Source organism: Macaca nemestrina, chromosome 2 (genome assembly GCF_043159975.1).
Source record: "Macaca nemestrina isolate mMacNem1 chromosome 2, mMacNem.hap1, whole genome shotgun sequence".
Classification (NCBI taxonomy): Eukaryota; Metazoa; Chordata; class Mammalia; order Primates; family Cercopithecidae; genus Macaca; species Macaca nemestrina.
Window position 1 is genome coordinate 36,423,520 of NC_092126.1, and position 15,240 is coordinate 36,438,759.

The 15,240-nt window shown below is 37.2% G+C and overlaps 1 protein-coding gene across 2 annotated transcripts in view; it reads left to right on the forward strand.

Annotated features, from left to right (window-relative positions):
- The first annotated feature begins 1,049 nt into the window (after positions 1–1,049).
- Positions 1,050–15,240, forward strand: part of LOC105469882 (SRP receptor subunit beta) — a 35,297-nt gene continuing 21,106 nt past the window's right edge. Inside the window, exons 1-2 of one of the 2 annotated variants that reach the window (XM_011721457.3) lie at positions 1,051–1,171; positions 10,416–10,599. The gene's annotated coding sequence lies outside the window, so the exon portion shown is untranslated. Of the gene's footprint in view, positions 1,172–10,415; positions 10,600–15,240 lie in introns of both variants that reach the window. The other variant, XM_011721458.2, reaches the window with a different exon arrangement.

Sequence of the window (15,240 nt, forward strand, 5' to 3'; positions counted from 1 at the left end):
AGGCGCCCGCCACCGCGCCCGGCTAATTTTTGTATTTTTAGTAGAGACGGGGTTTCACCGTGTTAGTCAGGATGGTCTCGATCTCCTGACCTCGTGATCCGCCCGTCTCGGCCTCCCAAAGTGCTGGGACTACAGGTGTGAGCCACCGCACCCGGCCGATCTTTTCTTATTTTTAACTACATAGGTATCTCATAACATGTTGTATACCTTAAATATATTCAACGAAGCTTATTTTAAAAAATGAAATGTATAATGATGACTGGAAAGGGTGGTAGTCACATGGAAATAATGAAGCAGAATAAAAGTTCCAGATATTAAATGCAAATGAGAATTTAGTACATGATAAAGCTGGCATTATACTCTGGGGGGATAGACAGGCTACTCATTAAAGTGCTTAGAAGCAAAGCGGCTGAAAATTTTGGCACAGAAGAAAATCTCGTGGACCTCTAACTCACTGGTTAAAGTAAAAACTTTCAAAACGTATTAAAGGTTTAAATATAAAATTAAAACCATAAAAACATTATTATGTTAACATATTTCTTATATAGTAAGTACTTGGGAAGATTTTCTAACATTCCACAAACCTAGTAGCAATTAAGGAAAATATTAATTTCAGATCATACAAAATTCAGAAGTCCTGCAGGACAAAAATAAATAAAATGTGAAGATTTTTAAGAAAGAACAAAGGGCTAATCCATAATTTTGAAATTAGTATAAAAAGACGAACAGAATTTGAGATGGGAGCGCGGCCAGCTCTGCGGGGCCCTCCAGGCCCTCCGCCCTGTAGAACCCAGAGCCCTGGCCGTGGCTGCCCCGCCGGTCCCATTTCTTGAAGCAGCGGCGAACCGCTTTTCCCCACCCGACCGGCCGGCTGCCGGGTCTCCCCGCCCAACCTTGCCAGGCTCAGACGAAGCTTCCGCCGAGCCGCCTGGACGCAGCGCCCTGGGTGGCAGCAGGTGTGGCAGGGCGGGAAGCAGGGAGGCCGCCCCAACGCCGCGGAGGCCACTAGGGGGTGCGGAGGGCCAGGAAAGCGGGTCTACGCGCAGGCTCAGCTGCCCCTGTAGGCCGTGGAGCCGCGCAGATCCGGATACTCGGGTGGCCGCAGTGTCCCAAGTGGGCGACACTCACCTAGTCCCGAGGACAACGACAAAGTCCTTAATGGGCCCAGAAGGTGAGAGGAGTCTGGCAATGAGGGGTGGAAGGGTTAGCGGCCATCGCCCAGCTGGTTTTCCTTCTACCAGACGCTGGTGCCGGAAAACAGAAGTGGAAGAATAACTTGGCGCTATTAGGCCCATCGGAAAGGCCCACCAACCTTTGGGACGATTATTGGCTGTTTACAGAAGGCCCGTGTGTATCCTATGAAAAAGCTGCTCTCAGCTTCCCCCCAGCCTTTAAAAGAAAACATTTGCTACATCCAACCCTTCTAGGTGTAAAGAGGTTGCGACTTATGAGAGTTAGAGAATCACACATCTTGTAAATTTCCATTTGTTAAAAATAATAATAACAGGACATAAATGGCTTCTGGAGATGACTTTTTGCAATGAAGTTGTTAGACCACCTCTGGAAGTGACAGCAGGAGCCACACATCCACATTTATTAAGTGGGTTAGAGCAGGAGTCCCCAACCCCTGGATCTAGTTTGCATGCTCCTTATGAGACTCTAATAATGCCTGATGATCTGAGGTGGAACAGTTTCATCCTGAAACCATGCCCCTACCTTCCATGGAAAATTTGCCTTCCCTGAAACCAGTCCCTGGTGCCAAAGAGTTTGGGGACCTCTGGGTTAGAGGATATGGGGCAGAAGACCTGAGAAGGAAGATAGGACAGTTCTGTGCCACACTGGTCATATTTAGAAGACATTTTCATATTCCAACCATTGTTCTGTGTGTGCATTTTATTTCTCACTACTGTATATGTAGTTGACAATATTAAGTATTTTTTGAACTATACTCTTTCTAGATGTTCTGAAATGCTTATGTTAAAATTAGAGGTGGTAAAATAACACATTTTGTAAATCTTTTTGTTAAAATTCATATGTAATGTTTTGGTGGAGGGGGGGAATGGCCAAATCACCTGTTAATATTTTTAAATTCGGACTCATTTGTCCAGTATATAACACAATATATAGTATAGCAAAGTTACATGCAATGCATTTAACATATAGGGCAATGGATAAACTGAAATTTTCTAGTACACAATAGCAAAACACCTTTTGTGAGCCCAAAGACATTTGGGCTTACCAAATGTTGCATGGAGGTAAGCCCAAAGTGCACCTGTGTGCACTGGTTCAGGGGAGGAGAGAGGAAAGGAAGTGCCAATGTGCTTATAGTGAGGCAAGGTTAACCATTGTCTCGTCTGGGCATTTTGTTTTACTTATCTGGGTATATTGTGTATATAAAGGACAAATGAGTCCTGACTTTACAACATCTGGTCTTTCTAGATGTTAAAGAGGTTGCCAGTGTATGACAAAAGTAGAGTTAGTAAACTAATATATTTTGTGCATTTCGTTTTAACATTCCCAGGAAAGACTGTCTTCTGAAAATTTGAGCACTATTGCTCAGTGGGTTGATGGAGATGGGAAGGTGTAGGCCAGAATGTTCATATTTGGAAGACTCAGTCATAACTGTTTTTACGTGTGTTCACTTTATTCAAGACTTCTGTGCATATAGTGGACAAATTAACTTCTTACCTGAAACATCTTGTCTATTTAGATGTTCAGAATTGCCTGACATATGTTAAGTGTAGAGGTAGTAAAATATCACCTTGTAAATATCTTTTTGCTAAAATTCTTAGGAAATACTGTCTTTTAGAAGTGGAATTGTGAAGCCACCTCTGTGAGCAGTGTAGTACTGTCTATACTTGTTTAATGGTTTAGAAATGGGAGGGAAGAAATCGCCAAAGGTAATAGGCTAGTGTGTTCATACTTGGACATTTCACTCGCCATTTTTCTGTATGTTTTGTGCATTTTGTTTTGCTGTGTGTGTAAAGTACATAATGGACAAAAGAGTCCTAATTTTGCAACATTTGGTCTCTACATGTTTAAGAAGTTGCCAGTGTATGACAAAGTAACTAGTAAAATTAGCACATTTTGTACACTTTGTGTTGAAATTCATAGGAAAGCTTGTCTTCTGTAAATGATTTTTGGGTATTAATTTGTTCAACCATCTCTAAGCATTACAAATGCATGTACCTGTCCACTGGATTGAAGACAGAGAGTAGGAAATGAGGAAGGACTGGTTCAAGGTCAAAATTGTCATATTTAGAAGATACCTCAGATTATAGCCATTGTTACATATGCAATTTTATTTTACAATGCTATGTACACAGTGGAAAGTTATATGAAATATCTGGTCTTTCTAGATAGTTAGAAATGCTTGATGTATTTAAAAGTAGAAATAGTATAATAACACTTTTTGTAAATAGCTTTTAAAAACTGATGGGAAATACTGTGTTTGAAAGTGGGATTGTTAAATCACCTCTGTGAACAGTGTTACTTGCTCATTCAGTTGAGGAAGGTGAGAGGGAAGAAATTACAAAAGGTGTTTTGCTATTGTGTACTAGAAAATTTCAGTTTATCCATTGCCCTATATGTTAAACGCATTGCATGTAACTTTGCTATACTATATATTGTGTTATATACTGGACAAATGAGTCCTAATTTAAAAATATCTACTCTCTAGATATTAAAGAGGTTGCCAATGTATGACAAAAATAGTAAACTAACACATTTTGTACACTTTGTGTAAAAGTTTATAAAAAGACTATCTTCTGAAAAGGACTTTTGGAAGTGAAATGATAACATCAACTCTAAGTGGCACATGGCCCATATCCACCAGGTTGGTGGTGCAGAGGAGTTGGAAGAAATGAAGGATTCTAGATCAGAATGTTCCTATTTAGAAAACATTTCAAGATACAACCATGTGTGTAGTTCATTCAACCCTACTGAGGCAGGAGAATAGGGCCTGGAGGCAGGAAACATAAAGCAGATTCGTGCAGACTTCCTAGAACTAAATGAAATGGAAACACATCAGCTATCAGAGGAAATATATTTTCCATTTACATTGGGCATACACAGAGTAAATGACTGTTTTATTTCATCCTGTCTATTTACATAGGGCATATACCAAGTACACGACTTTGTAACTTTATTTCATCCTCTTCATTTACATCGGGTGTATACCAAGTAACCAATGGAAACCTTGAGAGGGTATTTAAACCCCAGAAAATTCTGTAACTGGACTCTTGAGCCCCTAAGTGCAGGCCTTCTCCCACCCTGTGGAACATACTTTCATTTCATAAATCTCTGCTTTTGTTGCTTCATTATTTCTTTGCTTTGTGTGTTTTGTCCAATTCTTGGTTCAATATGCCCAGAACCCAGACACCCTCCACTGGTAATGTATTTTGGCAAGCCAGCCAGGAGGTAAGCCCAAAGTTTGGGATTTTTCATCTTTTCCTTTCCACTCCATACAGCAGAATCTCTCCCTCCCTCTCTCTTTTCCTTTCCAACTTGGGACCCTTGGTGGGCAGCACCTAAACACGGAGGCAACTGTAGGTTTCTGGGTGGGGCCACCCTGAAGGACTTTTTTCTATCTGTTCTGGTTGTGGTCCCTGATTCCTACGTATGGCGCAGCTCAGGGCAAACTTGCAGCTCAGGGCAAACTTGCACATGTTTCAGGCGACGGAAACCTTCTTTTCTAGGCTAACTTCTTCCCTTACCCTACTTGACTGGCTGAGGACAAAAGAAGCCTACCCAGCTTCCAGCTCCTGTCATTACAGTTCATGGCTATCACTCTAGTGGAACAGGAAGCATGGGATAGCATGGCTGTATCAAATTATAAAGATGCTAATCGTTAGTGATTACACCCAGGAACCAAAGGAAAGCTCACAATAGGCCATTGCCTCTGGAGGGAAAACATGCAAAGCGGCACTGGTGCCCACCTAAGGTCAGAGATGCCTGACACTCTTGAGACTGGACCCCAAAGGGGGTTCCCCAGGGGATCCTCCAGACCTCAGCCTCTCCAAAGGGGATGCCCTTGGCAGCAGTTCTAAGGACTAGTACTAAACCCTCCTTAGAATTTTCTCTTGCAGTTGCAATACTGTTTGGCCCCAATATGGTTTGGAATCTGGCATTTGCTGTTGAATGGGAAAGTGGGATGCAGTTACATGTATACAGGCTTTGGTGCTGCTGTTCTAAACAGGGGCAGGCCTAGTTAGTATGTGATATTCTCCTTTGGTGCTGTTTGACCCCAGTGTTCTTTCGAGTCTGGGGAGGTTTGGCCTTTAAAAATCAAACTGCCATGGAAATTGCTTTACCTGACATAATGGTTCACAGCCTTCATTGGATTACTTATTGGGTAAATGGAGTAAAATTGGCAAGCTTGTATTACTATCTAATGGTTAGGGTTCCAAGGTAAAAGCTATTGAATCTTCATTTGTGTGTGTATATACATGTCTAGATGTGTTTATTTATATGCACACTTGTTATATGTTACGTCTTGGCTTATAAGTAAGAGAGCACTCATAAATTAAGTAAATAAGTCTAAGCAATTTTCAAGTTCACGTGACTTAAGTATAACTTTCCTAAACAAGCTAGTTTTAAAATTATTGGTAAAGTAAAAATAGAAATGCCTTCAGAATTGTCAGCATACATTTTTGTCTGGATTTTATATTTGTCTCTCTTAGATATTTTGAGGTGTTAGGGTTTGGCATAGAGGGTTATAAAACTATAAACCCAGCCAAAACAAAATGATCTTGGTTTGTGTGTCTTTTTCTTTTTCTTTTTTTTTTGACAAATGGGCATAATTTAATGTTAGCTAAATCTTCTGGGTGACTGGCAAAAATACCTATGGATTTAACTTTGAGGCTCTTACTTAGGTTTCAATGAGCACCCGATATTCACTGGCTATTCAAAACGTGGTTAACAAGGAAATAACTGACTTTAAATGATAGTATCTAATATCTCAGTTTACAGAGGTAATCTAGATAAACTGTTAAAAGTGAAAGAATTGAGTACAGTGAATGGGACAAATGTTTTAGGTTTTGTGTAAAGTCTTAAAATTATTTTTGATACTCATTTAATATCTGGGCCATTTCCAATTAAGAAAGGTTGTGATATGGGGAAATATGTTTCTAAAATTGTGGAATTGTTCTTATCTATAAATTCCTGTATCTGATAGTTCAGGATTTCTTGCTTTTTAGTGTTTCACTAAAGTTTTAGGTTACTAAGGATAAGAATTCTAGTTGATACATAATTCTGTATACAAAACATGCCAGAAAAGTTGTGTTATTAGTGAGAAAAAGAATAATTTTGTCTAATTTAGAAGTTACCTAAAAGTTAGTTCAAATTAGAGATTTGAAAAGGTTACTTATGAAACAACGTATTAAGGAACCAGTAAGTAGAGGAGAAAGATGTAGAAAAAGTTGAGATAATAAAATATTCTTTAAAACCTGATAGAGAATTGGAGACATTTGGCTAATTAACATTTTCATAGTTAAAGCTCTTAGTCTTGATTAAAGTAAAATAAGCATTGTAAAGAAATGCATTAGCAGTTTGGCAATTCCTTTTTAATACAGTTAAGCATGAAGCTGGATTTAGTGTGAAGCCAAATTTCACATATATGCTTGCATTGCTTCACACTGTTTACTGCTTTGTGTGGACAGTGCTGGCACTGGAGTACTTATTGGCTATGGGCCTAGAGTGTATTTCTTGATTGCACAGGATGTATGGTGATATTGGTGAACTTAAGGATACTGAATTGTGTATCAGGAATAAAACATTCATTATGTGGGTTTTGGGGGGCCCTGGGTAAACACTATAGCCTCCAGGGTAGATTGAGAAGGAAAAATTTAGGGTTGGGTTCCTATTTGTTTTTGCTTCTAATTTTCATTTGTTTGCTATTTATTCTCCTCTGGCTTTGCTTGTGTATGCATATATAAAACCACATATATATATATATATATTTTTTAAAAAATTTCTAGTGGAAGGCTTTTATTTGGTTCTGTGAATAGTTATTTTGTTCCCTGTGCATTTCTAGCAAGTCATCATTTGTTCCATTTATCTGGAATTCCTAGGCTACCTTTGTCAGGCTGCAAGGAATTGATGGAGCACACTAGCTTTTTAACTTTTAACTAACTTGTTGGATTTTAGGCTTCCTGGTAATTTAAATGTGTTGAGTATATTTTCATAAACAGAATTTCAATCATATTTCTCTCTCTGCCCATTTTCTCCAAAATTCATAAACTATCTGTGAATATTCTTAATTCATGGCAATGTATTTGTTTGCATATAGTCAAGCAGGGTTCCTAGGGCCACTTTGGGAGACAGAACCCAGAAACATGGCATACTGGCAAAAGGGTAAGAATTTCTTACCAGCCAGACTCTGGTCTCTGTCTCTCTGTGCAAACTGGTTAAATGAATGGTAAAAGTCACTGTTTGTCTCCTCTGTAAAGTTTTGATTAATACAAAAAAAGAATTCTGAGGCTGGTCTTAAACTGTAGTGAATCTGGTGTGCTTTGTGTCTTTCTGTATTGTTCTGTCATAAAGAGGGGTACCTTAGAATAAAATGTGTGCTTAGGACCCCATAGGCCTGCTGTTCAAGATATCCCAGCAGACTGATCAGTCATGTCTTTGGGAGCCTGACCTTGTAACCATGTGGCCATGCTTTCTCTTTTTACAGTGGCAGCCTGGGTTTAGGGTTCAATTCCTGGCTTAGGGAATGAATCCTTTATTTTCTGTCTGTGTATTTATATGTGCTGTGTGTGTACTATAAAAGAGCATCAATTAATTGGTTTAATAATAATAAGAGCTCATATCAAATATTTTGTCAGAAAAGTAAAAAATGTAATGCCTTTTATTTACCTCATGTGAGTTAAGTAATCTTTGGGAAATAAAGACATTCTTAAAGATTATTGGTAAAATAAAAATATCTTCAAAATGCAAATATTTAGTCTAAATTATGCAGGTCAGATATTCGGTGTGTGAAATGCTTTAAGGTCATAAGCTGCTTCTTTGACTTTTAAAAATTGCTCAATTTATTTTGGAGCATTAGATTCTAGATAAGGCCTGGGGACAAATAGAATTAGCTATGCCCCCTAGCTATGCAAAGAAAGTTATAAAGAAAGGAGATTTTATATAAGAAAGGATTTTATATCATAAATTCTTATCCTAAAGTAAAATAAGTGGTTGTTAAAAAAGAGGGATGTTTAGGACAAGTTAGAAAGTCCAAACATGTCATAGATGGTCTGTGTAAGTCATGAAATAATTTACAAAAGAGAATGTATGCAAGAAATATACAATTTAACGGTGATTAAGACTCCTAAATGCTTCATAAAATGCCACTATGACTCTTAACTGTACAACTTGCCTGCTTTACAGCTAGGTAGATGCTGGAAAGAGTCAGACCTTATGTGTACTTCTGTCTGGGTCCTAGACTCCACACACTAATATATAATTAAAATCCTGAACTTACTAAGGTTTTCACCAAAAGTAAAACTCGCTAAGAGTTAACATCGTAACATGTGAGACTACTGAAGCAACAGTTTTACATGAAGGGTATGTAAGAAAAGTGAATGCATTTTCAGTGAAAGATTATAACAAGGCATGGGAATGTAGATTTTGTTTTTTTGCCTAAAGGGTTAAAGGATTGTTTTAAGTTCAGACAAAGCTAAAAGTTTGAATGAGTTGTGGAAGATTTATAAATATTAATATTGTAAAAAATTATGTGTGTGAACATATTGACTAAATTTAAAGGGGTATTTTCTGTTTTTTCCATAAATTGAACATCAAAATAAAAGCACAAACAGGGTTTTCTTAAAGCACTGATCTGCTCTTTAACAAAAATTTCTAAAGGGTTATATAAGGTTTATGAGAATCTCACCTTATGGTCAAACCGATTAAGATTGGAAAGATATGTCTACAGGGTTTTCTTAAAAATTGGGGTTGACATTAATAGTACACTAACGCAAAGGTGAAATTTGACTTTCTCTCTTGAACAAGATTTTCATGCAATATTAAAAGATGACGAAAGATTTTTGTTTGCCTTTTGAATAAACTACCCCCCCCCCACACACACACCAAAAAAAAGGAAGGGAAAGACAAGAGACAGATTGTTTGGAAAGTAAGTCTTCCCTCTATCAACAAGTAAAGGTTTTTGCCTTTTAACACATTTTTGAGTCATCATTTTGCTAAATGAATGACTATGGTAACCTGGAATTCTATTTCATAATATCGAGTGTTTTAAATCTTTTACCATTTTTAATAGGCTTCCCAAAATCAAATTTCAGCTTCAAAATTGTTTTTTCTAACCTCTAACTTTGAGATGCTGCAGAGGGCCCCTAAAGCATCCAAAAGAGAGGTGAACAGAATTATTTGGCATGTTCAGTTACATGGGAAGCAATGTCAAAAATAAAAAAAAATTGATCTTCTTCAGGTTATATTTTAGTGAATAATATTAATATATGTTCCAAAATTGTATGAGATTTCTAAAATTCTAATATGTCTGAGTATATGCTATCAATCATAATTATGTAGACCACAGAAATAACTAAATTTCCTTGTCGATTATGTTTTTAACTATAACTATTTAAAGTCATTTCCACAGTTAATTGCTTAATACTGATGCAGTTTCTGAAAATTTCACAAGCATGCAAAGTCCTAGAATATGGTATCTTTTAGGAGATTCATAAAAGATTGGAAGGGACCCTAAAAAAGCACTCTTGAATACAGGTTTCTAATAAGTTTAGAATCATGTCATTTGAACTGGGTAAGAATTGCTGGAACTTTAATGAAAAGACTGACTGGGTTGTAAAACTGCTAATCCAACTAGAACAAAAATTAATTAAATACCAAGAAAATTATTTGCCAGATTTTCATGCTAAATTAGCTGATACTGAAACTGTTTAGATATACAATTTGATACATTCCATCATCTAAATCAAAATACCTATAATAACCTATCAGTTATCAGTGTTATGCACCTAATTTGGGGAAACAACTGGTATTCAAGAGGATATAAGTCTAATGTTAATTAAGCATGAACTCATGGAGAACCAGGATGGCCACCTTTTCCTTCCTCAGTCCTTAAAGCTTTTGTTAGTAAAATTTCTGCATTATATGACTTGTCATGGAAAAGATGAAATGAATATATTGATGTGGTGACTTATAAATTGCTAAAATAGTTTATAACAAATGTTTGGTCCCATATTTCTGGGAAAACAATAAAAGCTTCAGGTACATCCGGTCACCTGATGGGCCATTTAAACATTTTATAGAGGGATTTAATTCAATTGTTATTTTCAGTGCATGTTTTCTGGTTGTATAAAAGCTTTCCCATGCAAGAGGGCTGATGTTATAACACTAAGTTATTATGCCACCATGTATTTTCACAAGGTAAAGACAGCTTTTTATGGTTCACTAAGGACAATCAACTCCTTCACAACCTAGAACCCGAAGATTGGATCTTCTGAGAACATCAGATAAAGACTGTCCTTGCCATCCACACTACAGCAAAACTTCTGGACCTTGAACTTTGGGTTCATGATCTCACAACTGAGAAGAGTGCCTCCACACTCTTGGACCTGTACACCCATTGGAACCCTTAAGGTAAGGCTAACCAGGGAAGCTTCTCTTGAAGAAGATGGCATCCTTGATGTGAACAGCTTTTCCCAAGATCATGAATCAAGACTTCTCTATTATCATGAGACTCTTATCTTTGAATATTTTTTCCTTGCTTATGCCTCTATGAAAAATAGAAGTGGAAAATGGATCTGTTGCGTACACTTATGGGGTATACTTTTATTTGTGAAGAATTTTGCAGCCAGCTTTAGGTCCCTTTTCCATGATTTGGAATAAAAGATGCAATGATTAGAAATCTATCCCTCATAATAGGCTCTATAGCAGTTTACTACAAAGGTTATGGATGCATAATAGACTAAATTCTCTTAAGAAAGTTATGCTAAATAATAGAATTGGCTAAACAGAAAAGTATCTGTGCAGCTGCCGGCACTCAAGGCCTATGGAGAAAACATCAGGTATTACCGAGATTCATTTGTAGCGAATTAATGAAGAGACTGCTTAGTTAAGTGATTAGACTCTTTATCTAGCTCATTCTTTCATCTATTTGAGTTTAGGAGGTTTGGTTTATGGGGACCCTGGATAAGGAGTGTACTCACAACTTTGGTATTATCCTCCTGATAGTCATAATAATAGTCTCCCTGGTGTGCTATATTCTCTCAAAGGTTTTAAATGTTTGCATACAGCCATCTCTAGAATGTCAAATGGTCTCTCTTAAACTGGAATGACAAGAACTGAAAGAAATGTGCGACCGTGAGGACACTGTAACCTATGAATGATGTGCTGAGACCAAAAACCCAAAATGTTGGTAACCGAGAGTGGTGCTAAGTAAGGCCCTAAGTTTTGGTCACACTCTAAGTTAAGTGAGAACCTGACCGAAAAAGGGAAATTTTTTTAAACAAAATTATGGGAGGCCATTTTTTTTTGGACTAAGCTCATGCACTAGGCCCCAACAGACTAAACCAAACCAAAATGGAGTCACCTATGCTAAGACCTTAAGCAAACACATAGATCCTAAAACAGACCACAGGCCAGGTTTTGTTTTTCTCCTACAAATCTCTATAACAAACATTCCTGATAGCATATGTATCCACCCTCTGAAGTTCCCATTAAATCTTTTAACCAAATTCATTTCCTCTCGCCAAAAGACCATAAAGCTTCAGATGATCATACAACAAAAGTTCCAGCCGGTTCCACCACCCCTGGCCATCAGGGAGCTACCCTGCCTTCACTAGACAGAGCAGGGTAGGAGTTCCGTGATCCTCAATAGGCAGGGACTACACCTCAAGGCAGCATGCAGCAGTTACAGGAGAAAGACCATTGGCCCCTCCACCTCCCATAAAGATTTATAGGGATCACATCTCTGGAGGAAATGAGGCAGAAGAATAGGATCTGGAGGCAGGGAATATACAGCAGATGCATGCTGACTTCCTAGAACTAAATAAAATGGAAACACTTCAGCTGTCATGGGAAATGCCTTCTCTATTTACATAGGGCATACCCTGAGTAACCATTGGAAACCTCTAGAGGGTATTTAAACCCCAGAAAATTCTGTAACTGGGCTATTGAGCCCCTATGCTCAGGCCCTCTGCCACCCTGTGGAGTGTACTTTCATTTTCAATAAATCTTTGCTTTTGTTGCTTCATTCTTTCCTTGCTTTGTGCATTTTGTCCAATTATTTGTTCAAGAAGCCAAGAACCTGGACACCCTCCAGTGCTAACACTAGTGTGCATATAGTGGACAAAATTAAGTCCTTATTTGAAACATCTAGTCTTCTAGATGTTTAGAAGTGCACAAAGTATGTTAAAAGTAGAGGTAGTAAATAACAAATTTTGTAGATACCCTTTTGCTTCTTATGAAATATTGTCTTTTGGAAATTGATCAAACCACTTCATATTATATTTATGCTGATTCAGGGAGGAAGGAGCAGAAGAAAGTGCAAAGGGCTTTATACCAGCGTGTTTACAGTATGACACAATTGACTATTGTCCCTTATATCTGCATTTCCTTTGACTTTGCTGTGTATATAAACAAACATTTACATAGCTTCAGGATTTTGAATTGGTAAATATTCATGATGTGTGAAAAAGCGTGATACATACTGTATGATCCCAATCGCATAACGTTGGATGGTGTCCTAATTTATAATATCTAGTCTTTCTGGATGTTAAAGAGGTTGCCAGCATATAACAAAACTAGAGTTAGTAAACTAATACATTGAGTACACTTTATGTTAAAATTCATAGGAAAGATTGTTCTTAAAAACACTTCAAAAGTAGAATTGTTAAAATTCCCTCTAAGTATTAGAGATGTTTATACCTGTCCACTGGGTTGATAGAGGTAGGAAGGGGAAGGGTTCTAGGCCATGTTCCTATTTAGAAGACACATTCAAATTATAGCCTGTGCTTTGTATGTGCACCATTTATTCAATGCTACTGTGTATAAAGTGGAAAACTCAAGTCCTATTTAAAACTCCTAGTCTTTCTAGATGTTTAAAATTGCACAAAATAGATTAAAAATAGAGGGCTAAAGTAATACCCTTTATACATTTTTGTGGTGGTTGTTATTTCCTAGGACTGGTTGCATTTGAGAATGGAATTTTTAAACTTGATGCTGACTGTTCATTGGGTGGCGGCAGGCGGGAGGAGGAGGAAGTATGCAGGGAGAAGGGTTCTGGGCCCGTGAATTAGATTAGTTCAGATGGTCTAGCCATTGTTCTGTATGTGAATTTTAGTTAATATTGATGTGTTTTAAAGAAAAAACAAGTCTTAATGCTCAAGGTAGTTTAAAAGTAGAGGTAGTAAAATATCCCTTTATAAATGTCCTTTTGTTAGTTTTTAGGAAGACCTGTCTTCTGGGAGTAACCTTTGTTAATCCACCTCTTGGAGCTAGACATAGTCCTGTACTTAATCACTGGCATGGGAGAAGAGGAAGGGTGAAGGGAAGGGCTTTTCACTAGTATCTCCATATCCAGAAGATAGTTTGAGATGACAGCCATAGGTCTGTCAGCATTTTGGTAAAGTGCCCGCATTTATTGTGGACAGAGTTTATTTTTTGGAACACCTAACTTTTATGAATGTCCTGAGGTGACAATGTATGATTAAAAATAGAGCTAGTGAATTAGCCAATTTGTAAATATGTTTTTGTTATAATCGATAGAAAAGATGCATGTTGGACATGGAATTGTTAAACCACCACTGAGCAGTGTATATCAGGACTTGTTCATTAGGTTGGCAGCAGAGGGGCAAAAGGAAGTATAAAGGGGGGAGAGATATATGCAGATATACATTTACATTTTGATGATAGCCACTGATGTGTATGTGCATCTCTTTTGGCTGTACCATAGGAATACATTAAGTAATTCAATGAAAATATACCTTCTTGCTAATATTTAATGGTATAGATCTGCTAATGAATTCTCTTAGAAACATACTTAGTGTATTCTGTTGCTTTATGTTTCATTTTAAATTGAACATTAAGGGAATGCAGTATTTTAATTGGAACTCTGCCAATGCTTTTATCTGGAGGTGTGATGCCATTTTTGTCTTTTATAAAATTTTTGTCCCAAGAAAGGCAGGATTATATTTTTTCTTAATAGATTGAGTTGGTGTAGTGTTTTCTTGACTATCAAAATACTCATCTAGCTTTAGGATTTTGAATTGGTAAATATTCATTATGTGTAAAAAAGCATGACACATAAAATTGCATGATCTCAATCCCATAAATTTGGATGTTGTGTCTATACACACACAGGACCTAGAAGGACAAGTCAAACTGTAAACTGCCTGTGATTGTGGATGACTTTGCTCTTTGCTTCATGTGTTTTCCAGTTTCCTAAAATGCACATGTTAGCTTTTAAAAAATAAAGGATATTTTAAAAACCTTAAAAAAGATATGAACATTGTGATAACAGGCAAAAAATACTAGAGACAGTTACTAGATAACATACATAGAACCAACACACATCTAAAATAGGAAGCGACTAACTCATAACTAAAGAAATAGAATACATGAGAACATGCATTTTTTTTAGATCAGCTAAAGTTAAAAAACTGCTAACATGCAGAGGTGGGAAAGGAACAGAGAAAACGGTTACTGTTACTACTTTTGATGTGACTCTAGATTGGAGAAATCTTTCCCTAGAGGGACGTTTTGCCAAATCTATTATCCTTCAAATGCATATGTCCTTTATTCTCGATTGCACTTCTACGAATATATCCCACGGAAGTACTCTCACAGAGTGTTTATAATAAGGTAAAAAAAATATGAAATCCTAAATTTCCATCATTAGAGGACCAGAGTAATTTAGGACATATCTCAACACTGGGATACCTACCCCGCAGCATTTACAGAGAGTGCAGTAGAGCCATATGAACTGCTGGGGAAAGGTGGTTCAGTAAAACAAGTTTCATAATCAGATGTATAGTATATAATCATATATTTGAATAAAAATCATGAACATATATGCTTGCGTGTGTGTGAAAGGACAGTTACATATAAGCAGTAGCCTTGGAAGGACAGAGAACAAAATAATCATTTTAATTTTGCATTTTTATATACCATTCAACTTCTCAAAATGAAGATCTATTACCTCAATTACTTTTTTCAAGTGGCTCTCAGGGAGAAGTTAAATAGTAAAATAATCTGAATTTTGCAATTCCTGGTATTATG